Below are 23,626 nucleotides of genomic sequence, written 5' to 3'. Positions count from 1 at the left end.
TCATCTCTTCAGAGAGAAGACCATTTCATACGTCTGTAGCTTCAGCCCACATGTGGGCATCCATGAGTACTTGTTTTTGGTCATTCTCCTTTGTAAATGGAAATGTCTGTTCATTTTTTTTTTTCTGCTGCCTTTGTTCTTTTGGGCACCAGTATAGAAACTCATCTTTAAAAATCATTTGGTGATCTCACTGAAATTATTTTGAAGACATGAATTTACTTCTGAGTTATTTGCTTTTATATATAGTTTTGATTTTAAAGTTAAAATCTCAGAATCCCTCTTATATTGATATATTCATATGTAAACACCTCGAAAATGTGTGTCATTTTAAATGGAAATAAATGTTTACATTTACCAGGTACTTAGAATGTTCCAGTCACTGTGCTAAGTTCTTTACATACATTATTTCACATAATCCTCACAGTAGCCCAAAACACGATCCCTACTTGACAGACACTAAAGCTTGGTAAGTTTGTGGTTGGCCCAGGGTCTCCTACCGGTAAGGAAGAGATCAGAGGACTCCAGAATCCATGAACTTAACCTTTATGGTGAGCTGTGTATTTTACATTTTATTAACAGATACATTTTTCTGGGGAGGAAAATACATATTTAAAATGAATAATCATATTTATATCTGTAGTCTTTAAGCCTTTAGATAGGCGTTAGTGCCAGGAGTTTGGGGAAACTGGAAGTGTACATGATATTAAAAATAAATTAATTAGAGGAAATAAGCAAGTGTAAGGAATCTGTGTTGATGGAAGTGTTCGTGAAGAACTGTGGCTTATAAGTGCGTATTATCACATGTTTGCATGATTTTCCCTTATCTAGATGTTAGTTCACGTGCCTCTTCTCTGAGGGACCTCCTGTGATCATTCCAGCTAAAATAGATCATTCACCTGTTACCCGATCACTCACCTGTTACCTTTTCATGCACGGATGTTTGAAATTACCTTCATTTCTTGTTCAAAAATTAATTACTGCTGTCTTCCCTCCACTAGAATGTATGCATCAGGAGGGCAGATGCCTCCCACTTTGTTTCCTACTCTTAATCCAACACGTAGAAGAGTGTCTGGCACATAGCACACTCAGAAAATATTTCACAAACCGATGACTTAATCATACTTGCTTCTCAAAAGCAGACCAGTTTTAAGTACTTAGATATTTAAGATCTGCAGATACATTTAGCAAGAATTGTGGAGTTCTCACTTAATTCCTATACAAGCTAATGGTTTTCTACCAGATAAACTCTCTGTACTTCCATTGAGATTTTCTTTTCTTATCGTATTTACTGCTGTCCACAGATAGCTCTTATTTTAATTTTGTCATTTCTAGTTATAGTTACTCCTGTAACTGTTTCATATATTCAAAACAGGTTTTGAAATGATACGTGAAAATAATAAAACAACTTATGAAGAAGATCCTTCATCAGGTGTGTGCAAATTGTCTCTGGCGAATACCGTGTGGGTCAGCAATTACCCTTGATGTTCTCATTACTGTATACTGTCTTATTGTCTGAATAAACACCATCTTATATGGAGTATTAAGAAACTATATATGTAAGAAAACTAAATTTGAAGGTCAAATCTAGTTTTTTAGATTGTGTAATTCAAAAATAGTGATTGGAATCATTCAAAGGAAATTAAAATGTTTATCTGTGGGTTCGACTGCTTGGCTGCAGACTACTTTGGGATCACATAATGAAAATAGTTACAATTTGAATACTAATTATGATCATTTACTTTACATATATTTTCCTAATCCTTAAACTGTAAGACATTAGCCTATTTGTACAGATCATAAGCGGAGGCTTAGAAAAATTAAGTAATACAACTAGGAGGTGGCAGGACTGGAATTGGAGGTCAAGTCTGCATAATTCCAAAGCCTGTGATTCTCGTTACACTTTGCCTCCTGTTTGTGTCTTACAGATAAATTCACTGATAGAATTTTTCAGTAAATCCTAAGAAAATAACGTGATGGGAGATCTGCAAGACGTGAACCAAATCTTGACCTGAGTGAGAAGTGAAGCACAATTTCTGAGTGTTAGAGGATTCTAAAGGATAGAAATGGAACCGTTTATATGGGCAGAACACAATGAGAGGCTTCTAAATTAGCCGTTAATATTGATTTCCGCATCCTTTTTCATCTGGCCTTTATGAAGGGTGCTTAAAAATGTTTTGACTGGGCCGGGTGCGGTGGCTCAAGCCTGTAATCCCAGCACTTTGGGAGGCCGAGACGGGCGAATCACGAGGTCAGCAGATCGAGACCATCCTGGCTAACACGGTGAAACCCCGCTCTACTAAAAAATACAAAACTAGCTGGCTGGCGGCGGAAGGGCCGCCAGTCCCAAGGCCTCGGGAGGCTGAGGTGGAGAATGGCGAACCCGGGAGGCGAGCTTGCAGTGAGCTGAGATCCGGGCCACTGCACCCAGCCCTCCTGGCGAGGAGCCAGACTGGCCTCAAAAAAAAAAAAAAAAAAAAATAAGCTTTGACTGGATTGTGTCTTCCTGCCCTTGGTTCCCCTGAGCTGCATGATATGTTCTGAGAAACAGTAGAGTAGGTGGAAAAACGTTGATAATCTTTGGACTTGAAGTGGTTTTGGTACATAGCCAAATAACTAGCAGATAATTTATTGACTAGTGGAGAAGCAGAAATTTTTGTGAGAAGAGAATTTTTTTTTCCCCTTTTTGAATATACTCTGCTTTTTGTTATTGAACTTCTCAGTGCAAAACTCACGTTACAGAAGATCACACTAGAGGGCGCACAATGCCTGTGTTTTAAACGTTGGTGGCAAAAACCTCAGCATGAACTTGGGAGTTGCTTCCTGGCACTGTTTGGGGGGGGGGAAAAAAAGATTCAAATTAGAAAATGAAAATTTAAGCATAATAGTGTTTTCTGATCAAGATACCTGAATGGGTAAATTTGTGTTATCTTTTGATACATATGTGCATGGAGTTGTATTTATTTGGGTTCTAATTTTTTAAAACTTTTACCATGGAAAACTTTAAAGACACACAAAAAAGATTAATAAAATGAATACCTGTAGTCTCATCAATTACCAGCTCTTGAGCCATGTTGTTCCATCTGTACCAAAGCCTACTTCCCACACGTCTGCATGATATTGAAGCAAATACCAGACATTGTGATTTCATCCAGAAATATGTCACTATGCATCTCTAAAAGATAACTGTAAATATAATGTATAAAAATGAATGTCATAACAGAAAGACAAATACTGTATTATATGTGTAAACTAAGAAAGTCAAATTCATAGAAGCAGAGAGTAGAACCATGGTTCCCTGGGGTTAGGGAGTGGGTAAATGGGGAGATGTTGGTCAAAGGGTACAAATTATCAGTTATAGGATCAACAAGTATTTAAGGTACAGTGTGAAAAGTGATGGATGTGTTAATTAATTGGATTGTGGTAATCATTACACAATGTGTATCAAATCATCATATTGCTCACTTTAATATATATAATCTTTATTTGTCAGTTATTTTAAAAAATGAGTATCATAGTTTAGAAGTATTTCCCCAAAGCTATTTATCACTTACAAAGGGGAAAATAGTAATTTTACATTTGGAAAGACTGGCAGTCGCTATTTTATCCAAGTGATAAAGATTAACATCACCAGTAATAAGATTATATTAACATCATACATCCCTAATATAATGCACCAAGGACACAATGTAACTCCTTTGGTCTTCTTGCCAAAGATGCATAATCTCAATGTGTTCATGAGAAAACATCAAACAAACCCAAATTGAGAGACATTTTACAGAATTGTCAAAGTCATGATAAAGAAAGGTGAAAGAACTGTCACAAATAAGAGGAGACTAAGGAGACAAAACAAGTAAGTGCAGTGTAGAATCCTAGATTATGATCCTGGAACAGAAAAGATTTTGGGAAAAACTGGTAACATTCAAAATCTGTAATTTAGCTATTAGCATTGCAGCAAAATTGGTAGCTGGTTTTGGTAAGGGTACTCTGGTTAAGTTATTAACATTAGAGAAGTCAGTGTATATGTGAACTCTACTATTTATGCAACTTTTATGAAAGTTTGTTTTAAAAAACCAAAAAACTAAAATGCCAGATTTGGACATTGTATGAAATACATAATTTTAAAGTCATCTTCTAAAATAATGACAAGTTAAATTTAAAATTTAATTTCTTTTATTGTTAACTTATATCAAAATAATATATGCAATTAGTAACAACCCAAATAATGTAGAAAGACTTAGGATTAAAAACAATAGTCTCCTGCCCATCCCTCTCCATTCTGGTTCCACTCTCTAGAGGTAGCCTTTTTTTTTTTTTTTTTAATTTTAACTTTTATTTTTAGTTCCTATTTCATCGGTACTTTCAGATAATATATTTAAACGTCTGTTTTAAAATTTGTCAATAAATAAAGTCTGTTGAGTCTTTGGGGTGGAAAATGTGATTAAGCTCACATTATTTTCCTCCTCAACCCTGTTTCATTCTAACATTCCAGTTATAAATTTCATTCCTCTGGTCATTTTAGAAACTTCAAGTCATATATTTGTTTATTTCTTATCCTACAAACTTTCAGCATCTTAACAATTTTCTCTTGACATGATGAGGCTGTTGCTTTCTTTTTGCTGCCTTGTCCTCCTTAACCTGCAAATTTCACTTTCTGGAAAGACTTCTCTCAGCTATACTTTCATTGTACATTGTCGAGAGGGTTGACGATTTCATCCTTTTACCCTCAGTCACTTCTTTCATACTTTTTCTGTATTGATTCCAAAAGTAGTAGTACTGGTGAACTAGTGTTTGTATTATTGAGAAGACTTCATGAATGATCAGACCACATAGTGTGCTAAGGCTGTATTTTTGTGTGTGTGTGGGACTTACCCCCTGAGAGATGGTGTCAGCATCAGAATCAAATAGACCTTCTTTTCTTGCACTCTATCAGTTGCTACAATTTAATTTACAACATTTGGGGCTTGAGCTTATCTTTTTTTCTTGGAGTTTCCAATTGCCTTTTCTATGTGAAAAAGGCATTATTTGCATTATTTTTAAATATAACAACTTTGAAAACATACTGTCTTTTGTCCTGAGTCCCCTTTTCCCCTGGGAATCTTGGAATCCTTCATTCTCCTGTTCTAATCCTGTGTTATAATTCACTGTGTCTGGGCTTCTATTCATGGCCTTCTTGGGTCAGATTTGCTGTTTCCTGAAGGCTGCAGAGCATAGTGGTTCAGACTAGGGCTTTGTGGTCAGGCAGCCTAGGTTTTGCCGACAGCTCTGCCTCTGTTAAGCTTATACTTGGTGCTATAGTGTCCTCATCGAATGAAAATGCTTTAAGATATGATAAATATAAGAATATAGTTCATTTGTTTGAAGGCTTTTATTTGATCCTGATTTTTTGGGGGGAGGTCAAGTAATTATCTTTCTCTAGTGTCTATTATTTTACAAATCTCTCATTAAAGACAGCCGATGATAACCATTCTAATGATTCTTTGGCCTCAAATGTGTTTCATTGATTTTTTTTTTTAATAGTAGGAAGGAATTATGTTAATGTTATGATTCTTAGAAAAGCATTTTGATCTTATTAGTTTAGTGTGTATCCTAATTATGTTTTGGAAATAAGTGGTTAAATTGATCTGTGGTAGTCTTACAAATGGATTACCAAGTTTCTGATAAAGCTTGCCTATGTCTTGATCCACGTATTTTAAGTCTTTCCTATTATCAGTGAATTTTTCCATACTTCTGTTTTAGAGAATGGAATGATGACTAAGTTAAAAATCACTTCGGGACAAAATTTATTATCTTTCATAGGGTAAATGACAAACATGTCATTTGCCTGGTAGAAGATACCAATAGTATCTGTGTTCACAGTCATCTATACTGTGTTTCATGTTGACTAACAAAGATCTTGTGATAATTAGACTCTCGGCTGGTTTATCTTTTGGTTCACACAATTGTTTGCCAAGGTTGTCTCATCCTTATAGACCTTTAATATGAGTTTGAAAAAGTAGTGAGAACAATCTTAATCTCAGTCTTAATCTTAATCTCAATCATTAAGTTTTGATGGAGTGAAAACACCAAAGGTTTGGTATACAGTTGCCTCTTGGTAACTGGTAAGTTCTTACCACATTATTTTTCTGTATTTGAAGGAGAAAGTACGTTGAATTTATCCAGCATCTGCCATATGCCAGACTAGGTACTTTTCATATATATTTTTTTCATTTAATCCTCACAATAATTCTCAATCATTATTGCCAACTGAATAGTTGGAAAGTATGTACCTCTTTAATACCTTGTCATGATTCCCACTCAATCTCTAATGTTCATCTACCTTGTAAACCATTTTATATGCTAACAGACGTTTCTCTGTTTAATATCAGTGAGAAAACTGACCCTTGGTGGTGTAACTTGATCTGTGTAAAGCAAGAAACACTGTTAGTGGAAGGCAGAGTTGGGCTCTGAATTCTTTGAACTCTTAAAGCTCTTCTCGTAACAATGTATGTATTTCCTTTCTGCTGTTTGAGGTATGAGTGAGGAAGTTTGAAATGAGTAGTAACACCACCTTTTTCTTTTTTCCTGCCTCTCCACCTTTTTATTTTGAAAAATTACAATTTACAGAAAAGGTAAAACGTGTATTTTTTCCCCCAAGATTCACCAATTAACATTTTGCTTTGTCTGCTCTGCCCCTTTTTTTCCTCTTTTTTTTTTTCTGAAATATTTTAAGTAAGTAGCAGACAATCTGATACTTATTCAGTATTTCAGTATGTCTCCTAAGAATGGAGTCATAACTTCTCATAACTACAATGCCATTATCACACCCAAGAAATTTAATATTAACTAACTAATATTATCTAATATGTGGTCAATTTCCCTGTTGTCCCAGTGATAAAAGCCTTATAACTTCTTTCTTTCCTCAGGATGCCGTAAAGGATCATACATTGCATTTGGTTGTCAGCGTCCCCAACCTTTTTTATTTCCTCCATGTCGTTGACTTTTGCGGAGTCCAAGATATTTGTCCTGTAAACGGTCCCATAATCTGGATTATGTGAGTTCCCTATTATTAGACTCAGGGTAATTGTTTTTTTTTTTTTGTTTTATTTTTTTTTGTTTTTGTTTTTGTTTTTGTTTTTACATGGATAAGTATTTTTGGGTGTTTCTCATTGAATTGTACCAGGAGGCACAAAAAGTCTTATACTTGGTGAGTTTAATTGTTTGATTATGTTGTTTTCTAGTTTTTTATACACTAAAGGTTCAATTATCCTTTGATGTTAAGCAGCAATCTATGGGGTAATATTTTGAGGACACATAATTATCCTGTTCCCCAATAATCTTTCACCTAGTGGTTTTAACATCTGTGGATACTTCTTGTCTTAAGCATTTATTACATTGGTGATTGCAAAATAATGATTTTCCTAATACTATCATTTTTCTATGAATTTGTTAGCTGGCATTCTTCTGTAGGGAAGCGTTTCCTCCCTTGCCCTCCAGATCCTTTTAAAAAAATCCCCATGGACTCATGGATTTTAAAACATAGCCTAATTGAGATACAATTCATGTACCAGACAGTTTACTCATTTAAAGTGACAGTTCAAGGGATTTTAGTGTATCCATAAGTATGTGCAATCACCACCATAGTCATGGATTCTTTTTTGTTTGGGAATCATAGTCTATTACCATTATTATTATTATTCTTTTGATCCTTAAATTGTCCCAAATTTGGCCAGTGGGAGCCTCTTCAGCCTACTTCTGTGTTCATGTGACATTTCCCCATTAGTCTTTTTTTGAGATACAGTCTCATTCTGTTGCCCAGGCTGCAGTACAGTGGCACGATCTCGGCTCACTGCAACCTCTGCCTCCCAGGTTCAAGTGATTTTCCTGCCTCAGCTTCCTGAGTATCTGGGATTACAGGTGCGCACCACCACACCCAACAAATTTTGCATTTTTAATAGAGATGGAGTTTCACCAAGTTGGCCAGGCTGGTCTCGAACTCCTGACCTCAAGTGATCTGCCCACCTTGGCCTCCCAAAGTGCTGGAATTAGAGGCATGAGCCACCGTGCCCAGCCCCCATTAGTCTTTGAGAACCTCCTTGCTGGTGTAGCAAGGTATCTTAGTCTTACCTTGTACTCTCCCTGCCCCAGTCCTGTAGTCAGCCCTTCCCCAACGGGGCCTTGATTCCTTTTGGTGGGGAATGGTGTTTAGAAGCTATAGGTGTATCATTGCATCTAGGCTCTTTTATTGGGCAGAAAAAAAATGAAATTATGTCATCTTTCCCATTTCATATATTTACATCAGGCAAGAAGAACACAGAATTATGATTTATTTAAAAAATTATACTGTAAACGTCTTTCCCGTGTACAGTGCTGTGAATTCAGTGTATGTATAGATTTGTATAACCATCATCACAATCAAGATACAAAACATTTCCATCATCCCAAACTCCCTTGTGCTACTCTTTGTAGTCATACTCATTTCCCTGCTTCTTACTGCTGGCAGCTTTACTGATCTGTTCTCCATCACTATAGTTTTTTATTTTTGAGAATGTCATTTAAATGGCATTACAGAATATACAGCCTTTTCAGGTTGCCTTCTGTCACTCAGCATAATGCCTTTGAGATTCATCCCGATCATTGCATGTATCAATAGTTTCTTTTTATTGCAGGGTGGTATTCCATTGTTAGGACGTATAGTGGAATACAAAAATTATGGTTTATCCTTTGATCTGTTGAAGGACATATGAGTTCTTTTGGGGTCATTATGAAGAGAATTGCTATTAATAGTCATGTACAAGTTTTTGTGTGAACATCATTTTCATTTTTCTAGGGTAGAAACTCAGGAATGGATTTGCTGGGCTGTATGTTGAGTGTATATTTAGCTTTATTAGAAACCATGAACTCTTTTCTTTTTTTCTTGAGACAGGGTCTCACTGTGTTACCCAGGCTGAGTGCAGTGGCGCAGTCTTGGCTCACTGCAACCTCTGTCTCCCAGGCTCAAGCGATCCTCCTACCTCAGTATCCTGAGAAGCTGGGACTACAGACATGTACCACCACACCTGGCTAATTTTTGTATTTTTTGTAGAGATGGGTTTTCACCATGTTGTCCAGGCTGTTCTCAAACTCCTGGGCTTAAGCAGTCTGCGTACCTTGGCATCCCAAAGTGCTGGTGTTATAGGTATGAGCCACTGCACCTGGCCCAAACTCTTTTCTATAATGGCTGTACAATTTTACATTCCCACCAGCAGTATATGGTTAGCACTTCATACTGTCAGGATTTTTATTTTAGTCATTTTAGTAGGTGTGTAGTGATACCCCATAATGGTTTTATTTATTTATTATTGTTTTAACCTTAGTTGAGTCTTTAATCACAGAAGTTAAATAGTCCAGAAAATAAATTTATTTGCAAAATAGAACCACACATATTTATGGGGGAGAAACTTTCTATAAGACTGAAAGTTTAGAATATTGAGACTTCTATGTCTTGAACATGGTATCTCCATTTACTTTAATCTCCATTTTCTTTAATGTTTTGAAAATACTTTATAAGTTTGTTGACTGTTATTATTTTTTGATTTATTCCTAGGTAATATTTTCTGATGCCACTGAAATGTTATCTGTGTCTTCACTTTTTTATGCTAAAATATTTTAAAGTAAATTGATATTACACACTTAAATATTTCAGTATAGGCTGGGCATGATGGCTCATGCCTGTTATCCCAGCACTTTGGGAGGCTGAGGTGAGAGGATCACTTGAGCCCAGGAGTTTGAGACTAGCCTGGGCAACATAGTGAAACCAAGTTTCTACAAAAAAAAAAAAAAAAGGCTGCCTGTGGTGGTGCACACCCATAGTCCCAGCTACTTGAGAGGCTGAGGTGGGAGAATCTCTTGAGCCCAGGAAGCAGAGGCTGCAGTGAGCTTAGATTATGCCACTGTACTCCAGTATGGGCAACAGAGCAATGTTAGAAAAACTGCTGAGTGCTGGAACTCTAATCTGCTATCAGAAAGGGAATAAAAGTCCTGAAAACATAGTTTCATATGATAAAGTAAAACTGAAGATCCATAAAAGCTGATTTTCTCCACCACTGGCAGGTATATATATACCTAACAGAAATGCACATGTGTACCAAGAGACACATGCAACAGTGTTCATATCAGTATTGTTTATAATAGGAAAAATTTGAGATAAATATTAATATAAGAAAAATAAACTATGATATGGAAGTGCATGGAATAATACACAGCAGTGTGAAAAGAACAAACTGCAGCTCTTGCAACAACATGGATTAGTCTCAACAAACTTCATAACAAAAAAGAGATGCAAAGTAATATATAGTGTAAGTGTTCATACAGAACTCAGAAGCAGGGCTTGCCACATTTTCAAATGGTGCAGCAAATATATATCCATCTATTGAGATACCAAGAAAACATGGTTAAAAGTTAATTGAGAATTTGGGTGAAGAATATGCAAAAATTCATTGAACTATTTTGTTACCATTTTGTAGGTTTGAGATTTTTCAATATAAAAAGATAGGGTTAAAAATCAGATAAAGCTAATTTATGTAGTTTTGGAGTATAAACACGGGTAGTAAAATGATAAGAAAATACTACAATTAAGAACAGTACCAACTCTGGGAAGAAGGATGAACTTCTGCTGAGGAAGAGCCTAGCAAGGGTCTTCTGGTGCTGGTCATTTCTTTACCTGGGTAAATGTGTGAACTTTCCTTTATAATTATCTATTAAACTATCCATATGAATTCTATGCATTTTTGATATACATATTTCACAGGAGAAAAAAGGTAAAAACAATGTAATGAGGTATATGAAAATGCTTTCAAAGAAAGATTGCTATACACTTGTTAAACATTATTATTTTTTTAAAACCTGCATTTGCTTTGTAACAAGTGAAGTGAGTAAGGGGATTTTTGCTATGTGAGTCGTTTACTTGACATAAATTTATCAAAGGCACTTACTGAGGACCAATTTTTGAGGCTACCAATATAATGTCATCTTACTTTTACTAAGGTAGTTCTTACACAGCCATCAATTCTGAATCTTGTTTAGTTTGGTAATACTAGGTAATAGATTCTTTTAAATAATCCCTATGAACTGCAGTATGATACCCTCATACTCATTTTGGTAGCTATTCTAACATATGCAACTTAAAAAATTGTTATAAGAAAAACTTGAGCCCAGGAGTTGGAGCCCTGAGTAACAGTGAGACACTGTCTCAAAAAAACATATCCAAAAACACAATGGATGAAAATCTTATACTTGTTGAAATATCATACATGATTTATATTGTTCATGTATAAATTTTGCCTATTTTCAATAGCTTTTTTCAAATTTTCTCATGATTTCACAGTATTTTTTGTGAAAATTGGAAGTCAAAAGTTGGTCAGAATTTCACATTCTCAAATTGACTTGTAATATGTTGATATTAATTCACTCTACTTTGTCATCTAAATCAATATCAAAATCTAAATCATCACTTTAACTTTTTCTGCAGTTTCTTCGGTGGTTAGAACTTAGATTATTTTCAGTAATTTTTGGTTTTTTCTGGTTCTTTATTAAACAGAATAATAGTGACTTCTTCATTTCTACATTTTGTGCAGACTTCACATTCATAGGCACATAGTCTACACATTATGTGATAAGAATCCTCCACTGACATTTATAAACATTTAACACATTTTTTTAGGTTTTGATAATGGTTTGTGTTTATTATAGTTTATTAATGCATGCCATTCAGGAACTTCTTTACAGAGCTGGCATATCCCATCATGAAATTTTGCGTTTATTTTCTTGGTCTGAACACTCTTACCAAACTTGGTGTTTTTTTTTGTTTTGTTTTTTGTTTTTGAGACAGGGTCTTGCTTGCTCTTTCACCCAGGCTGGAGTGTAGTGGCATGATCTCAGCTCACTGCAGACTCCTCTTCATGGGTTCAAAACTTGGGGGTTTTTTTGTGCTTTTTTTTTTTTTTTTTTTGAGACAGAGTTTTACTCTGTCACCCAGGCTGGAGTACAGTGGTGCAATCTTGGCTCACTGCAACCTCTGCTTCCCAGGTTCAAGTGATTCTCCAGCCTCAGCCTCCTGAGTAGCTGGGACTACAGGTGCCCACCAGCACTCCCGGCTAATTTTTGTATTTTTAGTAAAGAAAGGGTTTCACCTTGTTAGCCAGGCTGGGCTCCAACTCCTGACCTCAAGTGGTCTGCCTGCCTTGGCCTCCCAAAGTGCCGGGATTACAGGCGTGAACCACCATGCCTGGCCCAAAACTTGTTATTTTTGAAGCCAGGTGTATTCTGGTGTTTCTGAGGCCTGGAACGAACCACATTGCCCTTCTGGGAGCTAACCACAGAAACAACCACCCTGCCCTTAGTAGAGGGGAAGTAATGCAGGGAAGACCAACAAACTACTCCCAGGAGTTGATGCTGTGTCTCATAATGGTTTTACTTTTCAGTTCCCTAATGGCTAATGATGTTGAACATCTTTTCATATGCTTATTTGCCATCCTTGCATCTTTTTTTCGTGAAGTATCTGTTCAGTCTTTTGTTCATTTTTAATTGTATGGTTTCTTTTGGAGTTTCAAAAGTTCTTTATATATTTGGGATGTTCGTCCTTTACTCTTATGTGATTTGCAGTATTTTCTCATCTGTAACTCGTAATTTCTCTAAAACAGTATTACTTGCAAAGTTAAAAGTTTTAAATTTTGGTAAAGTTCAATTCATTTTTTCTTTTATGAATCGTACTTTGGATGTCATCTCTAGGAACTCTGCCTAACTCTCAGTCATTAAGATTTTCTCTCATATTTTCTTCTAAAAGTTTTATAGCTTTATGTTTTATATTTACATCTATGATCCATTTTGAGTTGATTTTTATTTAAGGGGTGAGGTTTAGCTCAAGGTTTGTTTTTTCCATATGTAGATGTACAGTTGTTCTAACAGCATTTGTTGAAGAGATTATTTTTTTTTCCTCACTGAAATGCTTTTGCATCTTTTCAAAAAATCAGTTGGCCAGATTAGTATGAGTCTGTATCTGGAAGAAATATATATATTAAGGAACCTGTGTATATAGGTTCCAAGTAATGTCTTTGTTTTTCTTTATTTAGGTGTTTGTTTTCATATTTTTGAACATCGCAGTCTTGAAAGATGATGTTTTGATTTTCTGAGACCTTTCCCTTTGTTTTTTTATTTTATTTTTCTCGAGACAAGGGTGTTGCTCTGCCACCAAGGCTGGGGTGCAGTGGCACAATTTCACTCACTGCAGCCTCCTTTCTGGATTCAAACGCCACCTGAATAGCTGGGATTACAGGCATGCACCACCATGCCCGGCTAATTTTTATATTTTTAATAGAGACAGGGTCTCACCATGTTGGCCAGTCTGGTCTTGAACCCCTGGCCTCATGTGATCTGCCCAGCTGAGCCTCCTGAAGTGCTGGGATTACAGGCATTAGCCACCGTACCTGGCTTGTTTGTTTTCTTAATTGATATGATGGCTATCTTAAAAAAATTTCAAAGGGGGCTGGGCATGGTGGCTCATGCCTGTAATCCCAGCACTTTGGGAGGCTGAGGCTGGCGGATCACGAGGTCAGGAGATTGAGACCATCCTGCCTAACACAGAAAAACCCCATCTGTACTGAAAATACAAAAAATTAGGCCGGGCGCGGTGGCTCAAGCCTGTAATCCTAGCACTTTGGGAGGCCGAGACGGGCGGATCACGAGGTCAGGAGATTGAGACCATCCTGGCTAACGCCGTGAAACCCCGTCTCTACTAAAAAATACAAAAAACTAGCCGGGCGAGGTGGCGGGCGCCTGCAGTCCCAGCTACTCGGGAGGCTGAGGCAGGAAGAATGCGTAAATCCGGGCCGGAGCTTGCAGTGAGCTGAGATCCGGCCACTGCACTCCAGCATGGAGTGACAGAGGCGAGGCTCCCGTCTCAAAAAATTAGCTGGAGTATGGTGGCAGGCGCCTGTAGTCCCAGCTGCCTCCAGGAGAGCCTGGGCAGGAGGAATGCGGCGTAAAGACAGGGCCGGGCTGCAGTGAGCTGAGATTGTGCCACTGCACTCCAGCCTGGGAGAGGAAACAAGCCGGACTCCATCTCTCAAAAGAAAATCTCAAATTAATCGTCTGCCTTTTTCTCTCGACATCTCTTTGTTCCTTTTTTTTTTTTTTAAGTGATAGAAAGGACTGACTTTTTAGTCACTGTTTTTACATTTCAGTAATTGGGTATCTTTCACCTTTTTTCTGTCTTTATTTTTCTGAAAATGCCTATTTTCTCTTGCATTACTATACTGTTAATATGTAGACAGTGGATTAGAAGCTCAGTTCTTCCTCTTTTTTGATTCATAGTATAGTTACTATTAATTCCTTATATAGATCGTGCCGTTTTAAAAATTCTTGCTGTTGCATTATCATGTAGTAAAAATAGTCTCAACATTCACCTACTGGAAGGAGGAAAAGGCGCTGTGTATTTTGTTTTATTCAAGCACGAACCTTCTTTGCTTTGAGTTGTCTTCCTTACAATATCCTATAAAATACAAAATCTGAAGTGAGTCACTAAGATTACTGTTTACTTTGTGCTGAAATAAACCTAGAACCTAAATTATTTACTTCTTATTGTAGCACTGACTTCTTAGAATTGAAACTCTAAAAATCATGGAATTAATGTGAAGTTTTTAATGCAGAGGACAGATTATAGAAATTTTCTTTGTACACTATCACTAAATGTTTACTGTAGTTTTGAGAATAATATTGTTACTGAAGTGGTGACCCAGTAATTTTTAGTTCACCAGAAAACATTTATAGAGTGAGTGTAGGGTACAGAGCTATAGAATTAGCCATGTGTGGATGGGACAGAGGAGAGAGATTCTACCCCTAGACAGCCTCTCCTATTTGTGTGTGGAAATGCATGGATATTTGTAAAGCAGTTCATTAGTAGTTGAACATTCAGTAGTTGGATATTAAAAATGTTGGAGTGCTGGCAAGATACGAACAGACACTCAAGGAGTGAATCCTTGAATGTCTCTGAATGAGGTGAATTTTGGACAGTCCTTTTAGACAACTTAGAAAAAGGAAGGGTAGAATAATGGAATTGATATGTTGACATTGGAAAGCATTTTTTTTTTTTTAAATTACGCTTTAAGTTCTGCGATACATGTGCAGCAGGTTTGTTATATAGGTATACACGTGCCATGGTGGTTCACTGCAACCATCAACCCGTCATCTACATTAGGTATTTCTCCAATACTATCCCTCCTCTACCCCCCACCCCCACCCCTCAACAGGCCCCAGTGTGTGATGTTCCCCCTCCCTGTGTCAATGTGTTCTCATTGTTCAACTCCCACTTATAAGTGGGAACATGTGCTGTTTGGTTTTCTGTTCCTGTGTTAGTTTGCTGAGATTAATGGGTTCCAACTTCATATCCCTGCAGAGGACATGAACTCATCCATTTTTATGGCTGCATAGTATTCAATGGTGTATATGTGCCACATTTTCTTTATCCAGTCTATCATTGGTGGGCATTTAGGTTGGTTCCAAGTCTTTACTATTGTGAATAGTGCTGCAATAAACACACTTGTGCATGTGTCTTTATGGTAGAATGATTTATAATCTATTGAGTGTATACCCAGTAACAGGATTGCTGGGTACAATGGTATTTCTGGTTCTAGATCATTGAGGAATCGCCACACTGTCTTCCACAATGGTTGAACTAATTTACACTCCCACCAACAGTGTAAAAGCGTTCCTATTTCTCTACATCCTCTCCAGCATATGTTGTTTCCTGACTTTTTAATGATCGTCATTCTAACTGGCATGAGATGGTATCTCATTGTGGTTTTGATTTGCATTTCTTTAATGACAAGTGATGATGAGCATTTTTTCATATGTTTGTTGGCCACATAAATGTCTTCTTTTGAGAAGTGTCTGTTCATATCCTTCACCCAATTTGTGATGGGGTTGTTTTTTTCTTGTAAATTTAAGTTCCTTGTAGCTTCTGGATATTAGCCCTTTGTCAGATGGATAGGTTACAAAAATTTTCTCCCATTCTGTAGGTTGCCTGTTCACTCTGATGATAGTTTCTTTTGCTGTGTAGAAGGTCTTTAGTTTAATTAGATCCCATTTGTCAATTTCGGTTTTTGTTGCCATTGCTTTTGGTGTTTTAGTCATGATGTCTTTGCCCATGCCTACGTCCTGAATGGTATTTCCTAGGTTTTCTTCTAGGGTTTTTATGGTTTTACGTCTTAACATTTAAGTCTTCCATCTTGAGTTAATTTTTGTATAAGGTGTAAGGAAGGGGTCCAGTTTCAGTTTTCTGCATGTGGCTAGCCAGTTTTCCCAACACCATTTACTAAATAGGGAATCCTTCCCCCGTTGCTTTTTTGAGGTTTGTCAAAGATCAGATGATTGTAGATGTGTGGCATTATTTCTGAGGCCTCTATTCAGTTCCATTGGTCTATATATCTGTTTTGGTATCAGTACCATGCTATTTTGGTTTACTGTGCCTTGTCGTATAGTTTGAAGTCAGGTAACGTGGTGCCTCCAGCTTTGTTCGTTTTGCTTAGGATTGACTAGGCTATGCAGGCTCTTTTTTGATTCCATATGAAATTTAAAGTAGTTTTTTTCTAATTCTGTGAAGAAAGTCAATGGTAGCTTGATGGGAATAGCATTGAATCTATAAATTACTTTGAGCAGTATGGCCATTTTCATGATAATGATTCTTCCTACCCATGAGCATGGAATGTTTTTCCATTTATGTGTGTGCTCTCTTATTTCCTTGAGGAGTGGTTTGTAGTTCTCCTTGAAGAGGTCCTTCACATCCCTTGTAAGTTGTAGTCCTAGGTATTTTGTTTCCTTTGTAGCAATTGTGAATGGGAGTTCAGTCATGATTTGGCTGTTTATCTGTTACTGGTGTATAGGAATGGTTGTAATTTTTGCACATTGATTTTGTATCCTAAGACTTTGCTGAAGTTGCTTATCAGCTTAAGGAGATTTTGGGCAGAGACGATGGGGTTTTCCAAATGTACAATCATGTCATCTGCAAACAGAGAAAATTTGACTTCCTCTCTTCCTATATGAATACACTTTATTTCTTTCTCTTGCCTGAGTGCCCTGGCCAGAGCTTCCAATACTATGTTGAATAGGAGTGGTGAGAGAGGGCATCTTTGTCTTGTGCCAGTTTTCAAAGGGAATGCTTCCAGCTTTTGCTCATTCAGTATAATATGGGCTTTGGGTTTGTCATAAACAGCTCTTAATATTTTGAGGTAAATCCCATCAATACCTAGTTTATTGAGAGTTTTTAGCATGAAGAGATGTTGAATTTTATTGAAGGCCTTTTCTGCATCATTTGAGATAATCATGTGGTTTTTGTCATGGTTCTGTTTATGTGATGGATTACATTTATTGATTTGCATATGTTGAACCAGCGTTGTATCCCAAGGATGAAGGTGACTTGATCATGGTGGATAAGCTTTTTGATGTGCTGCTAGATTTGTTTTGCCAGTGTATTATTGAGGATTTTCACATTCGTGTTCATCAGGAATATTGTTCTAAAATTTTCTTTTTTTGTTGTGTCTCTGCCAGGTTTTGGTGTCAGGATGATGTTGGCCTAATAAAATGAGTTAGGGAGGAGCCCCTCTTTTTCTGTTTGGAATAGTTTCAGAAGGAATGGTACCAGCTTTGTACCTTTGGTAGAATTCGCCTGTGAGTCCGTCTGGTACTGGGCTTTTTTTTTGGTTTGTAGGGTATTAATTACTGCCTCAATTTCAGAACTTGTTATTGGTCTGTTCAGGGATTCGACTTCTGCTTGGTTTAGTTTTGGGAGGGTGTATGTGTCCCGGAATTAATCCATTTCTTCTAGATTTTCTTGTTTATTTGCATTGAGGTGTTTATAGTATTCTCTGATGGTAGTTTGTATTTCTGTGGGATCGGTGGTGATATCCCCTTTATCATTTTCTATTGTGTCTGTTTGATTCTTCTCTCTTTTCTTCTTTGTCTGGCTAGCAGTTTATCTATTTTGTTAACCTTTTCAAAACATCAGCTCCCAAATTAATTGAGGAGTGTTTTACTTCCAATTATGTGGTCAATATTAGAATAAGTGTGATGTGTCGCTCAGAAGAATGTATATTCTGTTGATTTGGGGTGGAGAGTTCTGTAGATGTCTATTAGGTCCTGTTGGTCCAGAGCTGAGTTCATGTCCTGAATATCCTTGTTAATTTTCTGTCTCATTGATCTGTCTAATATTGACAGTGGGGTTTTAAAATCTCCCACTGTTGTTTTGTGGCTGTCTCTTTGTAGGTCTCTAAGAACTTGCTTTATGAATCTGGGTGCTCCTGTATTAGGTGCATATATATTTAGGATAGTTAGCTCTTCTTGTTGTGTTGATCGCTTTACCATTATATAATGCCCTTCTTTGTCTTTTTTTTATGTTTGTTAGTTTAAAGTCTGTTTCATCAGAGACTAGGATTGCAACCCCTGCTTTTTTTTTTTTTTTTTTTTTTTTGCTTTCCATTTGCTTGGTAAATATTCCTCCATCCTTTTATTTTGAGCCTATGTGTGTCTTTGCACATGAGATGGGTCTCCTGAATACAGCACACTGATGGGTCTTCACTGTTCATCCAATTTGCCAGTCTGTGTCTTTTAATTGGGGGCATTTAGCCCGTTTGCTTAAGATTAATATTGTTATGTGTGAATTTGATCCTGTCATTATGATACTAGCTGGTTATTTTGCCTATTAATTGATTCAGTTTTTTCATAGTGGCTATGGTCTTTACAATTTGGTATGTTTTTGCAGTGGCTGGTACTGGTTGTTCTTTTCCATATTAAGTGCTTCCTTCAGGAGCTCCCGTAAGCCCGGCCTGGTGGTGACAAAGTCTCTTAGCATTTGCTTGTCTATAAAGGATTTTATTTCTCCTTTCCTTATGAAGCTTAGTTTGGCTGGATTTTAAATTCTGGGTTGAAAATTATTTTAAAATGTTGACTATTGGCCTCCACTCTCTTCTGGCTTGTAGGGTTTCTGTAGAGAGACCTGCTGTTAGTCTGATGGCTTCCCTTTGTGGGTAACCCAACCTTTCTCTCTGGCTGCCCTTAACATTTTTTTTTTCATTTCAACCTTTGTGAATTTTGACGACTATGTTGCTCTTCTCAAGAAGTATCTTAGTGGCGTTCTCTATATTTCCTGAATTTGAATGTTAGCCTGTCTTGATAGGTTGGGGAAGTTCTCCTGGATAATATCCTGAAGAGTGTTTTCCAACTTGGTTCCATTCTCCCTGTTACTTTCAGGTATGCCAGTCAAATGTAGGTTTGGTCTTTTCACATAGTCCCATATTTTTTGGAGGCTTTGTTTGTTCCTTTTCGTTCTTTTTTTCTCTAATCTTGTCTTCACACTTTATTTCATTAAGTTGATCTTCAGTCCCTGATAACCTTTCTTCTGCTTGATTTATGTGGCTATTGATATTTGTGTACGCTTCCTGAAGTTCTAAAAATATGGAAAACTTCACGAATTTGCATTTCATTCTTGCTCAGGGCCCATGTTAATCTTCTCTGTATTGTTCCAATTTTAGTATATGTGCTGCTGAAGCGAGCATGGAAAGCATTATTTTTTAAAAAGCGTGCTTAACTGCTTTTAAGGAGTATTTTTTACTTGTACTTTGAGTGGTACTGAAACATTGAGCTTGGACTTTCTTCATGAAATCACATGCACCAAATACCCCTTTGGGGTTGGGATTTTTGTTAATTATTTTTTTTTTAATTTAAATTTACTTTAGGTTCAGGAGTACATGTACTGGTTTGTTATATATGTAAACTTGTGTCATGGAGGTTTGTTGTACAGATTATTTTGTCACCCAGGTACTAAGTCTAGTGCCCATTAGTTTTTTTTTTTCCTGATCCTCTCCCTCCTCCCAGTCGCCACTGTCTGATAGGCTGCAGTGTCTGTTATTTCCCTCTGTGGATCTATGGTGTTCTCATCATTTAGCTCCCAATTGTAAATTAGAAAATGTGGTATTTGGTTTTCTCTTTCTGCATTAGTTTGCTAAGGATAATGGCCTCTAGCATCATCCATATTCTTGCAAAGGAAGTGATGTCGTTTTTTCTTATGCCTCTATAGTATTCATGGTATATATGTACCACATTTTCTTTGTCCAGTGTTTTATTGATGGATATTTAGGTTGATTCCATGTCTTTGCTATTGTGAATAGTGCTGCAGTGAACGTACATGTGTACATGTCTTTATGATAGAAGGATTAATATTCCTTTGGGTATGTACTCAGTAATGGAGTTGTTGGGTCAAATGGTAGTTCTGATTTTAGGCCTTTAAGGAATCACCATACTGTCTTCCACAATGGTTGAACGAGTTTACATTCACACCAACAGTGTGTGTGTGTTCCTTTTTCTCTCCAACCTCGCCAGCATCTGTTATTTTTTGACTTTTTAATAATAGCCATTCTGACAAGTGTAAGATGGCATGTCATTGTGGTTTTGATTTATTTACATTTCTCTAATGATCGGTGATATTGAGGGTTTTTCATATTTTGCAAAAGTTTTTTCCCATTCTGTAGGTTGTCTGTTTACTCCGTTGACAGTTTCTTTTGCTGTGCAGAAGCTCTTTAATTAGTTCCCGTCAATTTTCGCTTTGTTTTCAATTGCCTTTGGCATCCTCATCATGAAATCTTTGTGTGTTCCAGTGTCCAGAATGGTATTGCCTAGGTGTCTTCCAGGGATTTTATATTTTTAGGTTTTATATTTAAGTTTTTAATCATCTTGAGTTAATTTTTATATATGGTATAAGGAAGGGGTCCAGTTTCAATCTTGTGCATATGGCTAGCCAGTCATCCCACCACCATTTATTCAATAGGAAATCCTTTCTTTCTTTATTGCTTGTTTTTGTCAGCATTGCTGAAGAGCAGATGATTCTAGGTGTGTGGCCTTACTTCTGGGCTTTCTGTTCTGTTGGTCTGTGTGTCTGTTTTTGTACCAGTACCATGCTGTTTTGGTTACTGTAGCCCTGTAATATAGCTTGAAGTCTGGTAGCGTGATGCCTTTAACTTTGTTCTTTTTGCTTAGGATTATCTTGGCTATCTGGGCTCTTTTTTTGGTTCCATATGAATTTTAAAATAGTTTTTTTCCAGTTCCTTGAAGAATGTCAGTGGTAGTTTAATAGGCATAGGGTTGAATCTATTATATAAATTGCTTTGGTCTGTATGGCCATTTTCACGATATTGATTCTTCTTGCCCGTGAGCATGGAATGTTTTTTCGTTAGCTTGTGTCATTTCTGATACCTCTGAGCAGTGTTTTGTAGTTCTCCTTGTAGTATCTGTCACCTCCTTGGTTAGCTGTAATTCTAGATATTTTGGGGGTTTTTTGGTGGCCGTTGTGAATGGGAGTTCATTCCTGATAGGTCTTTTGGCTTGCCTGTTGATGTATAGGAATGCTAGTGATTTTTGTATGTTGATTGTGTATCCTGAGACTCTGCTGAAGTTGTTTATCAGCATAAGGAGCTTTTGGGCCGGGATTATGGGGTTTTCTAGATATACGATCATGTCATTTATTGAGTTTTTAACATGAAGTGGTGTTGAATTTTATCGAAAGCCTTTTCTGCATCTATTGAGATAATCATGTAGTATTTATTTATTTATTTATTTATTTTATGCATAACTCTTTCCTCAAGTTAGAGGGAGAAAATAAAATTGCAAGCCAAGGTGGAATCTGTTTGGAAGGCTCTGTGTGATGTTCTCATATAAATTACAGAAATGAGTAGTCTTAGAGTATCAGAATAAAATAGAACTTAAAAAAATCCATGTAGTAGTAGGACCAAAAAAAAGTGTAATTAGCTAGTTAACACTCTGTCTGCTATGTAGTAACCTATTTACTATGGGTCATTTATTGATTACCACACGAGATTGTTAGGAAAATCTTTGTAGCAAAAATGGCCATGATGCTCAAATGTGTGGACAGTAAAGAATCCACTTTGCTTTTGGCTCTTAGTTGTAGTATTACATTTAAAAGATCTCAAATGAATTTACTCTCATTGCAGTTAAAAAATATAAACTCTTATCAAGAACACTTTACTGATGTTCTTTATATTAAAGTTAGGCATACGCTGAATCTCATAAAAACTGCTTGGATACAGAAAAAAAGTTGATTTATCTCATGCAAATCAAAAACCCCAAACAATTTACAACCTATTTTGTAGTTTAGAGGATATTAAACAGGCATCACTCATGTTTTGGGGCATCTTGAAGCATTATTCAATATATGTGATCTTGTCAACTTGGATGGCTTTTGCGTTTTCTCAAATTTGCGTGTGTGTGTGTGTGTGTGAGATGGAGTCTCACGCTGTTGGCTGGAGTGCAGTGGCATGATCTCAGCTTACTGCAAGCTCTGCCTTCTGGGTTCAAGCAATTCTCCTGCCTCAGACTCCCGAGTAGCTGGGATTACAGGCGTACACCACCACACCCGTCTAATTTTGTGTGTGTGTGTTTTTTTTTTTTTTTTCAGGCGGAGTCTTGCTCTGATGCCCAGGCTGGAGTGCAGTGGTGTGATCTCGGCTCACTGCAAGTTCCGCCTCCTGGTTCATACCATTCTCCTGCCTCAACCTCCCGAGTTGCTGGGACTACAGGCACCCACCGCCATGCCCAACTAGTTTTTTGTATTTTTAGTAGAGACAGGGTTTCACCGTGTTAGCCAGCATGGTTTCAATCTCCTGACTTCGTGATCTGCCTGCCTCAGCCTCCCAAAGATTTTTTGTATTTTTAATAGAGATGAGGTTTCACCATGTTGGCCAGGCTGGTCTTGAACTCTTGACCTCATGATCCACCTGCCTTGGCCTCTCAAAGTGCTGGGATTACAGGTGCGAGCCACCACGCCTGGCTGTGTGTGTGTTTTTAAAACTATTTTTTAAATTCCATTTCTTGTCCGGGCATAGTGGCTCATGCCTGTAATCCCAGCACTTTCGGAAGCTGAGGTGGGTGGATCATGAGGTCAGGAGTTTGAGACCAGCCTGACCAACGTGGTGAAACCCCATCTCTAATAAAAATAGAAAAATTAGCCAAGTGTGGTGGCAGGCACCTGTAATCCCAGCTACTCAGGAGGCTGAGGCAGGAGAATAGCTTGAACCTGGGAGGCGGAGGTTGCAGTGAGCCACGATCACGCCATTGCACTCCAGCCTGGGTGACAGAGCAAGACCCCGTCTCGGGAAAAAAAAAAAAAATTCAATTTCTTAAAGAATTGGAACCATCAAAGTTGGCAAGCATTAAGCATGCTAATTAGTTCAACATACTGACCAGTTCTCTGAATTATTAGTTCAAAGAAGCATGTGGACAGGGATGAAATTAAATTTGGGAATTTTTCACTCTAGTTGTTTTAGGATACTTAGGTTTGCTTTGATCTGTAAATAACAGATGCTTTTTCATGCATGGTGTAGAGTATATCAAACATGTTCAAAACTTCAGATACTTAAAATCAAGTTATTTTCCTGATATGCATGCATTTGCTTTATTTTAAAAAATAAACTGGCATAAAATAGGTAAGGCTATACATAAAATTTGCTTTATTAATTGCTAAAATGTATTGCTTATTTAAATAATCAGTTTTAAGAGTAAAAGCTTTGGCAACTGTGAAAGCATAGGGAGTATGTGTTCACATGTGTGTGTA

The 23,626-nt window shown here is 37.1% G+C and overlaps 1 protein-coding gene and 1 non-coding gene across 9 annotated transcripts in view; one reads left to right on the top strand and one right to left on the bottom strand.

Moving 5' to 3' along the window:
• SLC25A26 (solute carrier family 25 member 26) overlaps positions 1-23,626 on the top strand; it is a 163,787-nt gene that overhangs the window by 51,505 nt on the left and 88,656 nt on the right. The window contains exon 6 of one of the 8 annotated variants that reach the window (XR_002520352.2): positions 6,903-7,030. The exons of the other annotated variants lie outside the window; for them this stretch is intronic. The gene's annotated coding sequence lies outside the window, so the exon portion shown is untranslated. The remainder of the gene's footprint in view (positions 1-6,902; positions 7,031-23,626) is intronic. 8 annotated transcript variants of the gene reach the window in all.
• LOC116273901 lies at positions 19,453-19,559 on the bottom strand. The gene has a single exon (XR_004182405.1). It is a non-coding gene; the product is annotated as a U6 spliceosomal RNA (small nuclear RNA).

The sequence above is a fragment of the Papio anubis genome, chromosome 2 (assembly GCF_008728515.1).
Source record: "Papio anubis isolate 15944 chromosome 2, Panubis1.0, whole genome shotgun sequence".
Lineage (NCBI taxonomy): Eukaryota > Metazoa > Chordata > Mammalia > Primates > Cercopithecidae > Papio > Papio anubis.
The sequence above is the reverse complement of the archived record's forward strand: the minus strand, read 5'-3'. Positions and strand labels throughout refer to the sequence as shown.